Here is a 20,474-nt window from a genome sequence, read left to right as displayed (position 1 = left end):
TAAGGAAGCAGAATTTTAAAACAAACATTCATTGGATGTTAAGTCAAATTACATTAAATCAAGCAAAATCAACTAAACACTTATTAGGGCCTTACGCTAGGCCCTTGTTCTCAAGGAACTCAAAAATCTAATAAAGCATGCAAACAAGTACACAGAAATACACGCTGTAAAGCGTCTTAATGTCTGGGGTGACTGTGACACAAGGTTCCTTGGGACCTTGGAAATGAAAACAGGAATCTTGTAACCAGTCTGGAGGCAGGGCCAGCGCGATAGGCCAGCAAAGTGCGTCAGGCACTTTATCTTCCATTCGACCCTCTAGCCTCAGGTCACCCTGCCACTGACCACAGTGCTGTCCAGAAAGCTGTCCTGCTTCCCTTGTTATGGTTACAATCCCAGGTTGCTCTAGCCACCACCACAACCTAACCTTACGACTATGACTCTCGAAGTTGAACTTTATCTTAATGACCTCATCTCTTACAACTTCCAACCTGGAGCCAAGAATCTTTCGTCAGACTGTCTCATCCTTTTCATTGGTGCCCAGAATGTTTATGCAGGCATGTAACCCATGTTTTTAAAAAGCATTCTCACCTTTTCATGGGTCTGAGGTGCTTTCCATGGGGAGCAGGCCCCGATGAATCTGTGAGTCCGTGATGTACTTCAGAGAGAGGGGCTCCGAGCGGCGGTTTGATAAATCAGTTTATTAGCTACAGCAGGTGATAGCACGGCATTGATCCATGAGCACCTCTGAAACACTGATGTCTCAAAATATGAGACGGTGAAAGAGTGTTGCTGCTACAGGAAGGGCCTGTGACCTATAGTAACCCCCTGGGCTTGGTTGTTGGCTGGTGTTTTACATGCAAAGGGAAATGAAGGCTTTCCCACTATCTTGGGAAGTAGTGCCTTTTGGCCTAACTTATTCTTTCTTCCCTTTGCATATGTCCAAGAAGGTGCCCTAGACCTCATCCTAAGCATTGTACCAGATATAATATTGTTTGGGCACCCGTGTTGGAAGATAAGCAAGGAAAGCTTAGGAAAAAGCAAGATGTCCTCAAAGTGAACGCGATAAGTAGGAACAATGGCCAAAGGAAGGCTTGGGCACAGCCGCTTGAGGAGATAAGGACTAATTGGAACTGAAGCCTGCTTTGAAGGGAGCTTTTCTTCCAGCTCACCGGCTGTCAGATCTGAGGGCTGTTGCATAGATCAATCAGAAAGGCACTTCAGGAGGGAGCCTAATCCTGTGCCAGACTTCACGCGGGGCTGAGCCCATGCAGAGAGGAGCAAACATCAGAGGGATTTTTTTGCTGGAAATGGGATGTTACTAATTTTTTAAAAGGAAACATGTCCAAAGCTAGTGCCCACAGCTCCTCAGGGTACACAGTGTTGACACCAAACTGCAAGAAGCATGTTGGGGCGGACCCCCCAACGACATTGATCCCTGAATTACTGAAACACCCACATTTATAGTGTGCCATCTGTGTTTTGAACTACAGCAACACCAGGTGCACATGTGAGTATGTTAACGGTTTGCTAATTGGTAGAAGAATTTTGACAATCTTTTTAATAAAACAGTTGTTAGTTTTTAAAAAAACAATTATGTTAATATTAACAATTTTTTAAAAGTAGTCATTGCTTGCCCTAGCTGGTTTGGCTCAGTGGATAGAGCATTGTCCTGCGGACTGAAAGGTCCCGGGTTCGATTCCAGTCAAGGGCACATGCCTGGGTTGTGGGCTCAATCCCCAGTAGGGGACGTGCAGGAAGCAGCCAATCAATGATTCTCATCATTGATGTTTTCTCTCTCTCTCTCCCTCTCACTTCCTCTCTGAAATCAATAAAAAAAAATCTATAACAAAAATAAGTCATTGCTTGAAAAAATAAAGAGTAAAATTCTTCAGGCAATTTTAAAGTGTTTAAACTAACATTGAATTGTTAACATTAGGATGACATTTTAAGAATTGCCTATCTTAAAAATCAATGTTCTATTAACTTTTTAAGTTGTCTTTAAAAGTATCAGTACCAGAGTTTCATTAATTTTTTAAGCCTTGAAGAAGTGTTTTTGCACATTTTAGAGCTGAGTCCACCTGACGGTTTTTGGCTGCATTTGGGCTCAAACACACACAGCTGCTGTGCTTGGGGAGGGGCTAAGGGGTTTTGTTTAGCCCAGTGCAGCCACGGGAGACAGAGAGAGTGAGGAAAGTGGGATCCTGACTCGGACCATCTGCCCTGCACTACAGGTAGGCTGCATCCCACCTAAGCAAGTTAATGTCAGTTCACCCGCACAGAACTAATTGTGTGGCTTTGATCAGGAACTCGTTATGTATGCTTAATGATTTTTAGAAAACTGGTTTCCTAGAAAGAATATTTCTGGCAAATCTGACACCATTGTTCATATTGGCATTCGGAGTGGATTTCATGGAATTTCTTCCTAAGTGTCCCCATCTAATTTTCCCCAAATCTAAAATGAAACGCGTGTATTTCACTCTTGTTCCTAATCTTGTATTTTCTAATAAGTGCCGCTCACCCATTATACTTTTCATGTCCTAGTGACTTGGCTAGCCCGGCAGGCAGTTCAGGGTTCCTGGCGGTAGACCTGACCAGATTGGCTCAAAGTTTCAGGAGACACTGAGGTCAAAGGATCCTATAAAGCTGAAATCTGAGAGCTGAGGTTTGTAAAAGCCCAAGTAAGTCAACAAAGTAAGGGGAACCTGTGGCGGGGCTCAAAAAACCAGGTGTGAACTGGGGGGAAAGGAACCGAGAGATCAGGAAGTTGGGGATCAAAGCTCAGGGAGCTTGGCCACCTGGACAGGCCTAGTTGACAGTAACTGGCTCTCCCAACAGGGCAGTGTGAGAAGGAGCAGAGACGGGTGTCCCTGATAAACCTGGGACAGGCTACAGCTGCTCTCGGGTCCCACGGGGGTTCTGAGCCACAACCGTGGAGATGCACCGGGCAGTTTCATACAAATTCTTGATTCTTGATGAGGATTTGCAAGAATGTGCAAATGAATAATACATTTTTCCATAAGAGGGATGAAATTAGAAGTACAAATTCTGGAGTTACAGAATTTCATTGAAGTCCCTGTGAAATTCCTTCTAGTCCAGAGGGTGATCCAAACCTAACAAAGCAAATCATTTGCTTGAAATTATTTTTATCTTGGCCACTTCTCGTGGTCCGAGCTGCCATGTTGCTGATGAGGCTCAGGTGAGTGTTCCTGTCCTCACGTGTCCCAGACATGGAACACAGGTGTGTCTAAGGAGGTCCTTCTCAGAGCAGATAATGCCTTAAACGCACTGCTAAAACATTTACGCTCACTTTCCTTAAAGCTTAGAGAGCCTTCTGTTGTGTGTCCAACATGCCGTAGAGGAGAGGGTTTACATGGCTGAACCCTCCAGAGCTACTCCTCCATGTCAGTGAGATCAGCTTCTCAAGCCAACCCGCGCTAATTTTCTGGCGTCCTTAATTTGCCACTTCATTTTACATGTGTGGGCAGCACCAAAAGGTCCTCTAGGACTCCTTTTGATGGTTTCTCAACACTGAAGTGTTTTCTGATAGAAATGCAAGGAAAAAGTTATGAGTTTTCTGATGGAATAACCAATTCAGACCAGGTCGCTTTATATAATGGTCTCTGAGAACAATTCAACTTTCCAAAAGAGGAAATCTGGTTTTAATTTGTATCCCAAACTCTTGGAAAAGGATATACTGGGGGGTAAATCAATGTAGTCATTCTCTGCATACTGTTTCACAACTATTTTTAATTTGCTAATATGTCATGGACATCTTTCCAAGTCTTAGACATCTGTCTATGTCAATGTGTAGAGAATTACCCCATTGTTTTTTAAAATTGCACATTATTTCATTCATCTGAATCTCCAAACATGCCTGGACCCAACCTTGGCTGCTCCAGCTCCCACCTTGGACTTGCCATAAATTGCGGGTTCTGGCTCCGCTCACATTTGGCATCGCCTAATGCACGAACCCTGCTCGTGTTGTTAGCTAACTTGGCTTTGGCCTTCTGGACAAGTTTTTCACTTCTTGACATGTGCCTAGTTACGTCATCATTATTTCGATCTTGGGACTGACAGGGCTCCTGACCCTGAAGGCGTAACCCAGCAGATGGAATGAACCCAAATGACCTTTCCCTCCTTACTTCCTACCCCTCTCTGTATGACTGCCTCTCCCCCCACCCACCTGGGTCAACACCATCCCCCTGGCCCTGAGTTCAAAGCTAAGCACAGCGTTAGAAGTTCAGGCTCTGGAATCAGATTGCCTGCGTTGGTGGCCAGCTTTTCTACTTATTAACTAACTATATGACCTTGGGCAAGTTAGGTAACTCCCAATGTATAGGTTTTCTCATGTGGGAAGGGAGAATGATAGCAGTTCTCTGTGGAGGCGATACTAAGGAGGGGGCGGGAAGAGATTAACCAAAGAACTTGTATGCCTATATGCATAACCCATGGACACAGACCATAGTGAAGGCCTGCAGAGGGGGCAGGAGCCAGGTGGAGAAGATCAATGGGAGGGCGGAGGGCATCTGTAATACCTTCAACAATAAAGATGAATGTAAAAAATAAATAAGTAAAAATAAACAAGCCTCAAGTTCTCAGCCAATCCTGCAGCTGTGTGTCTAGACAACACAGTTCTGACCAATGGGCTGGAGTGGGAGTCGAAACTTTGCTGGGAATCCCAGGGGAGTGTTCCTTCCATTTACCAGCACTGGGGTTCGACCTCTCTGCTGGGGCGCCATCCAGATGCCTGCAGTGACCCGGCATTTTGTAGCAGAAGAGGGGAACCACCTGGCTCTGGCGCAGCGGGAACCCGGCGGAACCCGGAGGGTTCCTCCAGCACCTGCGTCAGGGCAGCCCAGGCCCCTGCCCTGGGTTCTTACCTGAGAAAAAATAAGCCTCTGCTGGATGGTGCCACTGGTCAGGTTTCCAGTACTTCACAGCGTGTGGTTGTGGTGAGGACGGAAAAAGAGAGCTGGTGTAACAAAGGCTTTCGTGATTTTGATTGGACTTGCATTGACTCTGCAGATCCATCTGAGAGGAACTGACTTTTTCCAGGCCATGGAGCAGGTATATAACCACGTTTATTTAGCTGCGCAGGTGTGCTTTAGTGCTTTTCCAGTAGAGCGGTACTGAAATAAAAAGAAAATAGGTGTGCGCACCCGGCACAATGCCTGACGTGGTAAATGCTCACAAAATAGCAGCTGCTGCTGTTATTTCAAACCCCAGCTGAGTCCCAATGGCTCTGAAGCCCAGCAGCCACTGCGAGACCTCCCGCCTCAAGGTGCCCCTCACACTTCATTTTACACAACTCACTGGGCCTGTGTAAGCCTGAAGTCTCTGCTGCTGCTGTGGGACTTGGGTTGTTGTTACTGAACTTGAATTTCCTAACTCTGCAGATGGATAATAAGCTGTAAGGACAGGTATGATGCTGCAAGGTCTCCCCGCAGTGCTTAGCCCAGGTCTCTGCATATGGCTGCTACTCAATAAATCGTGTTTGTTCAGGAACATTAGGCCGAACTTGGAAGCATTTGACAGGCTTTCTCACATTTCCTGTTGTTCTTGGTGGTCAGACTCATTAAAAGCAAGGAATTCTCTAAATGGATTAAAAACAGCTGAGAGCTTTGATGATTTCATGGGGATAAACTTCCTTTTCTTCAGCTTTTGACTGCTGTAGAACTGATACTCTACCAATGGCAAGTTTTGAAAGGCTACTAACTCAACATAGATTTTAACACTAGTACTATCTGTACATACGGACTTTCTTAGTTATTAAACAAGACAATATTCTAACAAGCTACTCTCGCCCAGGAATTGTTCATCCCCACCCAAGGGTATTTTTCCATTGATTTTTAGAGAAAGTGGAAGGGAGGGGGATCAAGTGGTTGCCTCCTGCACGCACCCTGGCCAGGGCCAGGGATCAAGCCTGCAACCAAGGTACATGCCCTTGACCGGAATCGAACCCGGGACCCTTCAGTCCAAGGGCCAATACTCTATTCACTGAGCCAAACTGGCTAGGGCTCCCCCAGGAATTGAATATAAATAAACTTGAGACTGGAAGAGAAATGAACTGTGCACAGGGACTTCTTCATGTCCTGTCCTCAACCAGATGAAGTTGGAGAAAGGATTATGTGCCAAGTCTATGTGCAAAGACCTGTGGTGAGAGGGCGCACTCAGGTTGAAGGCACTGAATGGTGTAGCTGGAGCAGAGGGTAAGCGACGAAACGCGAGACATGCGGCGCCAGACATGCCAGGCCATGCGACCTGGGAGAGGTTGTGTGTGACATGATCAGATTCGTGTTTTCAAAGACCACTTCAGTGCACAGTGACGAACGGACGGGAAGGCAGCGAGAGGGGTGGTGTGTAACTAGAGCCCAGAGAACCTTCTCCAAGGCCAGTCTCTGCCTTTTCAGCATCAGCCTCCCTCTCGCAGGTGCCCGCAGGCTCAGCAAGGCGCTCGGAAGGGCCATTTATAGACTTGCCGGAATAGTTTGGGCTCAAGGAAGGGCCGAACCATTTAAGTGTTGCTCTAAGGCTGTTGTCGGACTCGCATCTACCCTCCTAACATCCCAGGGAGGCTCAAACTCAGGCCTGGCCATCTTGGTGACCAAGGTTGCCCATTATATGTGGTTTGTGGTCCTGAGAAAAAGGAGTCCATTTTCCCCCTAAAGTTATGCAATTTAAGGTCACTCTGAAAGGGAAGAAGAGACTGAAAAGGAAGGTCCTGGGTGTGGGTGGGGGAGGATGACAGAGCTGGCTTAACAGAAGCTTTCGGGCAGATCCCAGCAGGCTCCCGGGGCCCTGGGTGTGCCCTGGCAGAGCCCAGCCACAGCCCTGCAGCGGGGAGGAGACTCGGTGTCCCTTAGAGCTAAAGACTTCACTCGAAATCTTGTTTGCATTTACTCTGAGGAAAAGCTTGGAATTTTCTCTTCTTGATCTTAGTCCAAGGGTGAGGTTTCTGGAAAGTCTGAGAGGAAATTTATGCCTAGCAGTTAGAGGCCAGGAGGGAGGGGAAACAGTAAGTTTCTTTTTGTTTTCCTTTCTTTGCTGGAGAAGGCCGCAGGAAGCAGCCTTGCCATCCAGCTCTCTGGCTTTCCTGAGCCCTGGGAGGGGCACAGTGACCATTTTGTTTTCGCACAAAAAGTACCATTTAGTCCAATCCCGACGCCACATGAGCTGGGCCTACGGAGCTGGGCCGACGGGAGATGGTAGCCATTGCTTAGCAACAGCACTGGCTGGATTCCTTCCTCCATTGATTGGTTTGTAAATAACTGAGCATTCGTTGAGCTGCCATAACTCAGCTAAATGTTGGAGATTACAATGCTGTGCCCGGCGTCTTTGATTTCACTAGGGTGCCACCCGGGTAAAGTCACATGAACTCTGAGGTCTGGGTCCCCAGGAGTGGAGGCCATGACCTTGGACTGAGCAATCAGGTTAGACTTGCCTCAGACCAGTTCTCACAGTACTTTGCAGAGATAAGTCTTCCCATTCTGCAGACTCCTGAGAAACACGTGTTGTGGGGACCAACAAGGTGAATATACTTGATATTGCTATACTGTAAACTTACAATTTTGAGATGTCTGCCGCCAGGCAGCAAAGAGAAAACAGACCTGCTGATGCTGACTCTGCACGGGAGCAACTCGTGGGCGGGAACAATGGAACCCAGGATGCAATGCGCTGGAGACCAGGGGGTTGCTCTGTGGGGGCTTTAGCAGTGGTTCTGAAAGTCAGCTCTGCCCCAGGCCCTCAGGACTGAAGGGAGCCAGGCTGCCACAGGCGGGATCAGCCTGAGGGGGAGACCCCAGTCGGGGTGTCAGGAAGCCAGCCCTCCTGCACCCAAGGGAAGTATCATCGCCATACCGCAGGAGGCCCAGAAGGGCTTTCCTGCCAACCAGATTTTTAAAGACAAAGTAGGAATGTCTCTAATTAGGGTAAACAGCATCTTTGAGTAACCCTGAGAAACAGATGTGACCGCATATTTCATAAGAGACAGATTTTGTGGAACAATATGTTCAGGAATGTGCAACAATAGCAAAATCTTGCTGCAGCTGGGTACTAGTGCTTTGAGGTGGCCTGTGTGGGATCCCTAAGGCAATCCCTATATTCAGAGACTTGCTGGAAGGACTCGTGGAACTCAGCACACAGTTGGACTCGAGACTTAGATTTATTATGGTGATGGAGGGCGGATGCCCAGTCGGAGCACAATGGAAAGAGACGGGCACAATCCAGAGAAACCCGTGCTCCCTCCTTCTGACACAGGCGAGCCTGCCGCCCTCTCCAGCAGTGAGCAACGCAGACCCTGTGCGCACTGTTCCTGTGTGAGGAAGCCTGCTGCAGACTCCCCGTTCCTCATTGTTACTGGGGTTGGTCACATCTGCACTCTGCCTAGCACGCACCGATCCCAGGCTCCCAGAAGGAAAGCAGGCTTTCAGCATAAATCACATTGTTTGCACAAACAGTGTGGGCACAGAGAGCCACCCTTATCAGTTCTGAGACTGGCGGGAACCCCCAGACACTGGCCGAAGGCCAACCTCACCAGCAGGCCCTTCTACAGATAACAGTCTCAGGTCTGCTACGTTAGCTCTTCTGCACTCGGCCCACAACAGAGAAGATGAGGATGAGCTGGACTGCTACACTCTGTGTCGGGAATTGACTTGGGGAGTGGGACACAAAGGCAAACAAAGAGAAGAGCGTGGTTGAGTCCCATCGGGGCAACGCTCTAGCAAAGAGGACGAGCTCCAGTGCTGAGGACTCGACAGGCAAACGGCTGTTCGAGTTCTGTTGGTCCTTCTGCTTCCCAAACACTGGGTTCTTCTTTCCTGAAACGCCTCACCCCAGCCGTTCCCAGGGTTCCAGGAATTGGCTCTGGTCCTTAGAGCCACGCTATTAGTTTATTCTCCCCACATGGTTGATCCTCTCTATACACCTTGACCACTCAGCCAGGGTGTGAGCACAGGACCAGCTCAAAACCATCCTGTCCTCTTTAAGGAGGTATGGAGTAGCTTTTCAGAGACAACAGATCAAAACCGCAAGTCACGCAGCCGAAGCATGTGCAGAGGAGAGAACTGTGACCTCCAGCTGTACCTGGAACCAAACTCTCGTCCCACCTCCTTCCACCGCCACCACCCACGGAACCAAAGAACCAGAAACGGAGCTTGAACAGAACTCCAGAAGCAAAGGGTTTGTTTTCCAGGACGATCCGATGTTGACATCCCTTTATGATAAATGGCCAAGCTCCAAGGTCCTCCAATCAAAACTGCCCCCACCAGCATTTCCGAACACCTGCTCCCTCAGCCCCTAAAAAACCTGCCCCGAACCCTGGATCGGGGAGTTCGGGCTTTTGAGCATGAACTTCCCATTTTCCTGGCTGGTGCCCTTCATCATAAAATAGCCAATCTTCTCCACTGCGGTGCTTGGTATTTAGCGTTTGGCCACTGCTAGGGCCTGGTGGACAAATGTCTTTCTGTTCTCTAACAAGAGGAAGTCTTGGTATCTTACAAGCTCCACTCACCACCTGAGACTGACCCCCAGGACCCCTGCAGAGAGAGAGCAGCCACCAACAGCCTCAAAGGAGGGGAGGGGCTTGTGAGCTAGTCCCTAGGCCAGGCTTCCCAAAGCCACAGTTGTCGTCCTTAACTACATGCTGCCTTCCTTAGCAACTGGACTGTGGGCTGCATTGGGCGGTTTCTTCGCAGAAATGATTGGAAAGTTTTGGTCTTGGACACCATGAAGATTTTGATCTTCCTCATCCCAGAACACAAAACAGCTGATGGAGAATTGTGCAAGAGTTCCCAGCTCTATGAAATCATCTACTTATACCTCGGTCTCATTTATTTCATGTTTAGCTGGACATATCTATGGACATCTTTTTCAAAATGAAGTCATCACATAAATATTCAGTTCAAGTTTTCAGCTGTGAAACCCAAGCTTTATTTCCTTCCTTCTGCTTACAGTGGGCTTTTCTTGTTGCTCTCTTCTAACTCTTTGAGTTGTAGGGTTAGGTAATTTATTACCATTGTTTCTTGTTTTTTTGCAGTAGGCTTGTAGAGCTATGAACTTCCCTCTCAAGACTGCTTTCACTGTGTCCCATAGATTTTGGATTGTTGTGTTTTCATTGTCATTTGTTGCCATGATGTTTTTTATTTCTTCCTTGATCTCTCTGGTAACCCAGTCCTTGTTTAATAGCATGCTGTTTAGTCTCTATGTGTTTGATTTCTTTGGATTGTTTTTATTGTAGTTGATTTCCAGTTTTATGCCACTGTGATCTGAGAAGATGCTTGATATGATTTCTATCTTCTTGAATTTGGAGAGACTTTGCCTATGTCCCAACATATGGTCTATCTTTGAAAATGACCCATGTGCACTTGAGAAGAATGTATATTCTCTGGCTTTGGTGTGAAATGTTCTGAAGATGTCAATTAATTCCATCTGGTCTAGTGAGTCATTTAGGATTGATGTTTCTTTGCTGATTTTTTGTTTAGAGGATTTGTCCAATGGTGATAGTGGGGTATCAAAGTCTCCTACTATGATTGTATTGCTGTTAATCTCTCCCTTGATATCCAGAAACCCAAGCGTTAGATTAAAGGGTTAAGTCCTTCATCGAAAGATCACTAGTTTGTTCTTCTTCATCTAAGCATCTTTCAGGGCTAACACTTTCTTTTCTTTTAAATTGTTTATTATTGAAAGTATTACATATGTCTCCTTTTCCCCCATTGACCTCTCCCCTCCAGCTCCCGCTCCCCAGCACAAGCCCTCACCCTCCTACTGTCTGTGTCCATGGGTTATGCTTATATGCATGCATACAAGTCCTTTGGTTGATCTCTTACCCCCACACACACCCTCCCCTGCCTTCCCTCTGAGGTTTGACAGTCTGTTCCATGCTTCTATGTCTCTGGATCTATTTTTGTTCATCAGTTTATGTTGTTCTTATATTCCACAAATGAGTGAGATCATGTGATATTTATCTTTCTCCTAAAGGCTTATTTCACTTATCATAATGCTCTCCAGGTCCATCCATGTTGTTGCAAATGGTAAGAGTTCTTTCTTTTTTACAGCAGTGTAGTATTCCATTGTGATGTACCACAGTTTTTAATCCATTCATCTGCTGATGAGCACTTAGGCTGTTTCCAGATCTTAGCTATTGTAAATTGTGCTGCTATGAACATAAGGATGCATATATCCTTTCTGACTGGTGTTTCTATTTTCTTAGGATATACTCCTAGAAGTGGGATTACTGAATCAAATGGGAGTTTTGTTTTTTTAATTTTTTGAGGAAACTCCATACTGTGTTCCACAGTGGCTACACCAGTCTGCATTCCCAACAGCAGTGCAAGAGGGTTCCTTTTTCTCCAAATCCTCTCCAGCACTTGTCATTGGTTGATTTGTTGATGATAGCCATTCTCACAGGTGTGAGATGGTACCTCATCGATGTTTTGATTTGCATCTCTCGAATGATTAGTGACTTAGAACATGTTTTCATATGTTTCTTGGCCTTCTGTATGTCCACTTTCAAAAAGTGTCTATTTAGGTCCTTTGCCCATTATTTGATTGGATTGTTTATCTTCCTTTTGTTAAGTTGTATGAGTTCCCTATACATTTTGGAGATTAAACCCTTATCAGATATAACAGTGGAAATATGTTCTCCCATGCAGTGGGCTCTCTTGTTTTGTTGATGGTTTCTTTTGCTGTGCAGAAGCTTTTTATTTTGATGTAGTCCCATTTGTTTATTTCCTCCTTAGTTTCCATTGTCCTAGGAGATGTATTGGTAAAGATATTGCTACGACATACATCTGATATTTTGCTGCCTATGGATTCTTCTAAGATTTTTATGATTTTCCATCTTATGTTTAAGTCTTTTATCCATTTTACCCCCAGGAGTGAGGATCTTTTTTTTCCTTGAACCTGCAACTGAGGTATGGGCCTTCAACCGGGAATCAAACCCAAGACCCTTCGGTCTGTGGGCCGACACTCTAACCACTGAGAAAACTGGCCAGGGTTAGGGCTAACACTTTCTATCAGCATTACATATCCTTTCTATCTTAGTAGTTGTTGATTTTAATCAGGAGTGGGGAATCTTTTTCTGCCAAGGGCCATTTGGATATTTATAACATAATTCTTGGGCCATACAAAATTATCAACTTAAAAATTAGCCTGCTATATTTGGTCAAACATTTAATTAACTCACCCCCTAATGCTTTGGCAGGGCCAGACCAGATAATGTTGTGGGCCTTATACAGCCCGAGGGCTGGCCGTTCCCCACCCCTGAACATAATCAATAGAATCTTAGAACTGAAAGAGACATCACCAATCATCTGAAATTCAGTCATCAGGTTTTAGAGATGAGACACTGTAGACCCAGTCAGATTTATAGATTTATCCGTGTTCAGCAGGCTTCAATCACAACAGCACTAGAACTCTGGGATCCGGGGTCCCCAGCTAACTTACTGCCACCCCAAGCTCCTCATCTGGTCTTCTGTGCAGTAGAAGTCAAGCTCCAAACATGGAGATAACTTCTGACTAGTTTTGCAGCTTTTATCTTTTTTAAGTCTGTTGGCATTTCCAGAAAATATTAACATTCACAAGGCTGTGGACTTGTGATTGTGCAATCAGTAAATAATACATCATTTTCAAATGTGCTAATGTTTGCAGATTAAGATCACATGTTCCAGAAACACAGGAAGCTGCCCGCTAAGTTAGTACTTTTGAGTCTCTAAGTCAGCACAAAGTACTGTTTGCTGTAGTTACACTTAAGAGAATCTAACCAGCATTCACTCATTTGCTATATTTTTATTGAAGTATGGTTGGCATACAATATTATATTAGTCTCAGATGCACAACATAGTGATTTCAATTTGTATATTTTAAGATATGATCACCACGTTAAGTCTATTAACCATCCATCACCATATAAAGTTGTTAGGATATTATTGATGCTATTCCCTGTGCCGTACATTATATCCTCATGACTTATTAATTTTGTAAGTGGAAGTTTGTACCTATTATTCACTCATTAACTTTAAAACTATGTCACGACTCAGAGAAGGTAAATGTTAGCTATACAACAACTTTAGTCAGAAGGTAAGCATCAGTTAATCTGTCAGTAATCAATGAAGAAGAGAACTAACGAGCCATTATTAGAATCCCAGCACTGTTCTGGGGTGGGTGTAGTGGAGAGAGGCAAAGCAACCAAGTTAATATGCAGAGCTCAAAATGCATAAAGATATTAATAATGTGCATAAAAATATTTAAAACATTAAGCACTAGCCGAAACCGGTTTGGCTCAGTGGATAGAGCGTCGGCCTGCGGACTGAAAGGTCCCAGGTTCGATTCCGGTCAAGGGCATGTACCTTGGTTGCGGGCACATCCCCAGTAGGGGGTGTGCAAGAGGCAGCTGATCGATGATTCTCTCTCATCGATGTTTCTAACTCTCTATCCCTCTCTCTTCCTCTCTGTAAAAAATCAATAAAAATAAAAAAAATAAATAAAACATTAAGCACTAAATTGTACAGTAAATCTTATAATGTCCCAAGAACTCAAGATGAGAGATCGGTTATGACTTTTTATAATATGCATTTTTTTAATATAAGAGAAACCATTATAGGAATCAAATTATAATCTCTAATTTCTAACGAAGAGAACTTCAAAATCATAGCTTTAGAGCAGATATATATGTATCTGCTATGTGACTCTATATAATTAATTTCTATAGAAAAAAAGATCTAAAGGAAATATGACAATATATTGGCATTTGTTCATTCAATAGATGTTTCTATTTATTATTTTTTGTATTTTTGAAATATTTTACAATTAAATTAAAAAGAATAGCTTGTAATGCTTTTAATTGCTCACAAATGCTACAATCACTGACCCTTCACTAAGTAAAGAAACTGAACTAGGAGAAGTCCGTTTTGTCCCGGTGGGGCCTCACCTCCAGAAGCCAAAGTAGATTTGTTCCCGCTTCTGTGAGGGACGTGTCCCCATCAGCATCTGAGCTTTGAACTCATGAGTCAGGCTCATGGGAGCTGTCCCGCCTGTCCACCGGCCCCAGTGACCTCCAGGTTCTAGCTGGAGGTGATCACTTACATTCTCCTGTAAGAGTCATCTTCGCTAGACTTTCAAAGTCCTTCCCAAGTCTCTGTCAGTCTACGCTTATCATTTCCGCGGTCTGATTGGGCAGTTTCCATAACTGATACTCATATGACTGCATGTCGTAGTCACACCTTGTCGCTGTTGTAAAGATAGTTATCACGCTGCCTGGCCACAGCTATGTTTGTTTGTTTTGAGGAGCTATTAGAATCCTTTAATAGCAGTCTAACCCCTTCAATGTACAAAAAAAAAAAAAAAAGGCCAGAGAAGTCAGGATAGATAACAATATTATATTATACAAACTTTGAAGTTACCAAGAAACTATATCTTATTTGTTCCAATTACAAAAAATAAATGATAATTATGGGATGTAATAGAGGTGTTAGCTAACACTACGGTGGCCATCATATTACAGTATATAGATGTATCAGATCAATACCTTAAACTTACACAATGTTAGATGTCAATTATGTCTCAATATAAATAAATAAATGTACTTTTGTAAACTGCATGCTCAAGTGTTTTTAAAAAATAAATAGAAGTTTATAGGGAAAGAATAGATAGGTCCTTATAATATCTCCATTGAACTTCAAAAGCTTCAGCAACTGTACTTTGGAAGACAACCCACACTTCATTCTTTACCTGCCAGTCTATTAGCAGAGAGGGCAGGTGGGCGGGCTTCTCATGGCCTCGGCCAGCACCGCCGAGGTTCAGATTTCCCTGCCAGGCACCTGTACTTGTACCTGGGAGAAGAGCTATGCTGGTGGAACACAATGTGACCAGTTCCGCAAAATGGTCTTTCAATTCCCCTGAACTTGTCCCGTGCTCTGTTCACCAGCCACCCTGATCTAAGCCAGAAACAGAGTCCGGCTGATGATATTACCCAACAGTGAACTTAATCTTACAGGGAAAACAAAACGTGGGCAGACTTGATCTACACCTAAGCATGCATACATGCCATGTGTATAATGTTTTACACTCTACATCAGGGGTCCTCAAACTTTTTAAACAGGGGGCCAGTTCACTGTCCCTCAGACCGTTGGAGGGCTGGACTATAGTTTAAAAAAAACTATGAACAAATTCCTATGCACACTGCACATATCTTATTTTGAAGTAAAAAAACAAAACGGCAAAAACACCCGCATGTGGCCCGCGGGCCGTAGTTTGAGGACGCCTGCTCTGCATTGTGCCTGTGTATATGTACCTAATCTGATTCTCTAATTTACCTGTAATTTGCTTGTTACTAGTGCCTAAGGATGACACATTACCCTAACATATATCCAAATGATTTATAAGCCTACTTTGTTATAAAATATGATGCTTGTATATTACAAGGAACAAGGTGGTTGCCTCCCCTTCTTGGGTAACTGCCCCTATTTCACCTGGGCATCCACGCCTCCCCCTGGAGTCTCTATGCTTACAGCAGAAGTCCTCCCCCAGGAGCTATTTTGTCCCCACCCCAGGGACACTTGGCAGCGTCTGGAGACATTTTTCGTGGTCACAATTGGGACAGAGTTGCTTCTGGCAACTCCCGGATAGAGGCCAGGAATGCTACTGAACACCCTACAAAGCACAGCACAGCCTCTCCCATCCAAGAATGATCTGGGGCAAAGGTCACCACCTCTGAGGGGGAGAAACTCTGACTTAGAGAGAAATAAACCCCACTGCTGTTTCTCTCCCTGGGGCACATGGTTCAAGCCCAGCTTAAAAATCACAGTCCCATCTCCCAGCAAGAGTCCTGGGTTCAGGTGAACCCCTGACCGTTAATGGCCGATGAACCTAAAGGAGACATTCCCGAGGGTTTCTGGGAGAGCGAAGCGCCCTCACTCTTGGGAGAGAGGTTGGGAAAGTGACTCCTGGTGGTTTACCTCCAGCCCAGGAGGAAGAGCGGGGACCAGCTTTACGCTCCGCACAGATCAGTGATTTCCAACGTTGGACACCAGTGATGCCGGCCAGTAAACCCTGTAAAAGGGGGAAATAAACAGTATCAGTGAGCTGTGGAACAACGTCAGGTAGCCTATTTCTATGTTATTGGGTTAACTGGGGTGGGGGTAGGGCTAGAAAATTTTTTTGAAGAAATAATGGCTAAAATTTTTCCAAATTTGATTTAAAAAAAAACAAAACCTCAACATCCAAGAATCTCAATGAAGAAAAAAGAGGGGGAGAGAGAGCGCTTACCATTACAATAAAAGTAATTGAAGTCCGTGGTGGAAATCTGTATTGTCCCGTAAAGCAGGTCTGTGTGAGGTTTTGAAGAAGCTGTTTTTTAAGTGAACTGCTTTTCTCCTCTAAGTCGCTATGGCCATGGGAACTGTTTGATTTCTGGTTAGCAGACCTCAAAGCTGGCTTGGATGTGCGAATAGGTCTCATGGTTCTGCTAATGTATTACTTGACTTGGGGCCACGCTCAAAAGGCAGCTGAACATCCCAGGCCATTGAATGACCTGCTTTCACCACAGCTATGACCCTGTGCTCCTCTAATGCCTGTGTTAGGGCTTGGTTCCCACTCCTTTCTCTGTTGAGATAGCCTCAAAGGCAATGTAGTCCACTTCTGTTTTTACTAATTGTTCCAAGCTCCACATCCCCCTCATGTCCAGGATCTCCTCCCCTCCCACAGTACACACCCCACTGCCGAGAGCATGAGGAGTTTCCAAGAATCCAGCGATGAAGGAGAGAGAGCTGGGAACACTCACCAGGCCACTAGCACAACCCTTGGCCCTGCTCCATCTCTCTTCTCATTGCTGGTCCCCTGCTCCGGGTTTAGTTCCCAGGTTTCAGCTCTTTCATTTCAGGCCCCATCCACCCTCTGGTGCCAGCCATCTTTTTTTTTTTTTTCTCTAAGAACTTGACACTAGGCCAGGGTAAGTGCGTCATCAAGACAAGTGCCTGCCTTCAACCCACACTGCCCCGGAAACCGCCCTTAGCCCAATCCCTGGACCCTGCATTGAGCCTGGAGTGCTCTGTCCTCCGAGTGAGGTCTGCTAGACCCATGCTGTCCCTTCCTGTTCTCAGACTCCAGCTGGGCCTGGCGGGGTTCCCTAACCCACCTCGCAGGGAGCAGGTATTAGGCGGCGCCGTTCGTTCCTGCGGCAAGGTTGGTTCTTTATGCAACTAGTCTGCCTCTCTCCGGAACTCTGCGAGTTTCAACCAGGAAGGGGGCTCTCTTCGTCAAACACAAAAGGTTCTGGTCCCCTTTCTCAGGAATGCAGCACAGTCTAGTCCAGTGGTCGGCAAACTCATTAGTCAACAGAGCCAAATATCAACAGTTCAACGATTGACCTGGGCAAAGGTCCATGGATTGAAATTTCTTTCGAGAGCCAAATTTTTTAAACTTCTTCTAACGCCACTTCTTCAAAATAGACTCGCCCAGGCCGTGGTATTTTGTGGAAGAGCCACACTCAAGGGGCCAAAGAGCCGCACGTGGCTCGCGAGCCGCAGTTTGCCGACCACGGGTCTAGTCTCCCCTTTGATAACTAACAGGCCACTCAAGTGATCCTCATCCAGAAACGTGAGACAAATGTCTACCCTCGGGTGATTTTCTCTTTCTATAAATATGGCATTTGCTTACACAACATTTTAAAATTCTGCTTCAGCCACTCACCCCATTGTTCAGAATCTCCACCATACTAACAAAGCTGAAAGAATTCCAAGGGACGTTTATCTGGAGGTGGCAGAAATCACGTGGCTTTTGTTTGTTTTAATGCACCGTGGTCATTATCAGACATCAAGACCTTCTACCAGACCCCAGTCCCAAGGAATCCCAAGCTGCCTGTAAATCCTCCTGGCTCCTCTCTGACCTTCCTGAACATAAATGGGCCAGCACTGCTCCCCTAGCCCCTGCTTGGTTGCAGAAGGGTTCCCTATTGTCCCCACCCCTGCCCCAGCCCAGCCCAGCCCAGCCCAGCCCAGCGCCTCTTAGCCAAGGCATTGTCTCCACTTGCGCCACAAAGGGTTAGTCCAGATGGTCAGAGTTTGGAACTCTTTCCTTGTACTTCCTAGGTGTGACTGAGGAATAAAAACTAGGGAGGAGACACCCCAGAAAGTGCAAATTTGTCATTTAGACCTAAAAAATCTCCATCCCACTAAACAAGTCCTTCACAAACTACCAATCAGAAGAACGGTCAGTACCTTTAGCATCACTTACCACCCAGTGGGCACTCGTTCAATATTAAATGAATGAGTCTGTGCATTTCCATGTGTCTCTGACTTCAGCAAATGTCACCATGACTTTTGATCACAATATATACTATAGTTACACTTTCACAGGAATGTCCCAATATCCTGAGGCAAAAGAAATTATTGTGGAGAGCGGCTACAGCGTTTGGACAGGTTCAAGCCTCAGACTAATGAGAGGGCACAGTCCTCTCATGGCCACGTGCAAGTCCCAGGTTGGAGGGCAGAGCCCTCCCAGCGCAATTATAGCCAACAGCTCTAGTTGTAAGTTTGAACCTATGGTCCGAACACGTGGCCCCATGCGCCTGAGTGATGTGGGCTTGATAGAGTTCAGGTGCATGTAATTGAGTAGGATCGAAACCCACGAAAATGTTGTAAACATCTTGACCACGCCCTTACTTTGCCTCATGGAATCTGGCTATAAAATAAAGACACGGCTTGTAGTCCGTGGCACTGTCACTAGCTCTTCATCAGAGAGGCTCTCCATCAGAGAGGACAGTGTCCCACCCAGACCCAGCTTTCATTCTCTTGTCTGTCTTTTCTCCATCCTTCACCGCCCCCTCTCAGGGTCACTGAACCTGGCTGAGCTGGCGCGGCACATAAGGCGCCCTGGGGCTGAGTATGCCATGGCCGTGCTGGCTCGCCACAAATTATCATTGTTCTGAAATGCCATGGTTACTCTAATATTGGAATGGTCATTTTTGACCAATGGTCATTGGTCATTTTTGCTGTCTGAGGCTGTACTAGTCAGGGTGCATAACTCTAGCTGCTACCACAACAACAAAGACCTAAAATTTCAGTGGCTTAATACGGCTCCGTTATTTCTAGTCCACGTCACGTTCTGAGGCCAGTTGGGTGGCTCTCCCAGCTGGATTCCTTCTAAGCTTTCACTCCAGGATCCAGGCCCCTTCCGTCTGTGGCTCTGCCTCCTGGAAAGGCGAGGGAGGGAACAGAAGATCCAGGAAATGCTGGTGACTTGGGTCACTTCCACTGATATTCTGTTGGCCAGAACTAGCCTCATGGTCCCACCTGGATGCAAGAGCAGTTGGAAACGTGCTTTTCTCGTGTTCTGAGGAACTGAATGTACACTGTTGGGTAAATACATTGCACTGTGTCTGTGTTTGCCATACAGGCTAAAGGGGAATTTCATGGCGGGGGGGGGGGGGGGTGGCAAGACCTTAGCATTGTTACCTTTGCCCTATATTCCCAGTGCACCTCTCCTGGGTGCAGATTCATCATGCACTCAAGCAGTATCCACTCAAGCAGTCCCTTAGAAGTAAGAGCTTTTGCTATAACCTGAAAAATCCCAGTCAGCACACTGTACAAGTTGGGTTACTCCATGGAAACAATCTGGTTTCAAAGTCCTGGATGTATTGCTTACAAGATAAAAGTTGTCTAGAGATTTAGTAAATATTTGCAATTGATGGTGCCAGTGACATCAGTGGTTTCTCTGCCTGATCTTTGGCCTTAACCTTTCTATCTCAAAACTCAGCTCACCAAGCCTGCTATCCTTCCCAGTTTTACTCGGCTCAAGTCCCCAGTTCTATTGGGGAAGTACAGTCATGTCTGCAGCTGGTGATCAAGCCAAAATGAGTTTTTTCTACAAGTCAAGATGTTTGGTGCTAATCGTAACCTTCTAGGTATTCCCTCACCTTCACTCCTGCTCACTATGCCCATTTCTCTTCTCCGCCTCTGGATAAATGCCTTTTCCTCACTTACACCCACTGTAGTGTACAGGCCTGAGGACCCCCACCTGTGTGTGGCACAAGCCCCAGCATACGCTGAAGCAAGGGTCCTTATCATTAGATCCTCGATGCTTATGGGATGGTCTCCCCATCTTCAGAACTTGCCAGAAAGAAGAGGATTTTATTGTCAAATTCTCTTTCTCCACTTCCAAGTATTCAGGGCTTCTCTCACCCCCAAGTCATTGATTGAAGGGCCTAGGGGAACTTGAAGGGGTCATGAGCGGGGGGAGCAGTGACTCCCAGCACTGGCTGAGAATCTGCTGTTTGCTACACGTGGTTCTAAGTGCTTTACATGGGTTATCTGAGGGAATCCTCGGAATGACGGAGGATGACTATCCCCTTTTACAGCCCAGGAGACCAGCAAGCTGAATCACTTGCCCAAAGCACACCTGGTGGTGGAGAGGCACCCAGGCCCAGCACCGGGCAGCAGAGTGTGAGGAGCAGCACCCAGGCCCAGCATCAGACAGAGTGTGAG

This window comes from Eptesicus fuscus, chromosome 4 (assembly GCF_027574615.1).
Source record: "Eptesicus fuscus isolate TK198812 chromosome 4, DD_ASM_mEF_20220401, whole genome shotgun sequence".
In the NCBI taxonomy this organism is placed as follows: Eukaryota; Metazoa; Chordata; class Mammalia; order Chiroptera; family Vespertilionidae; genus Eptesicus; species Eptesicus fuscus.
Note: the sequence above shows the minus strand (reverse complement) of the source record.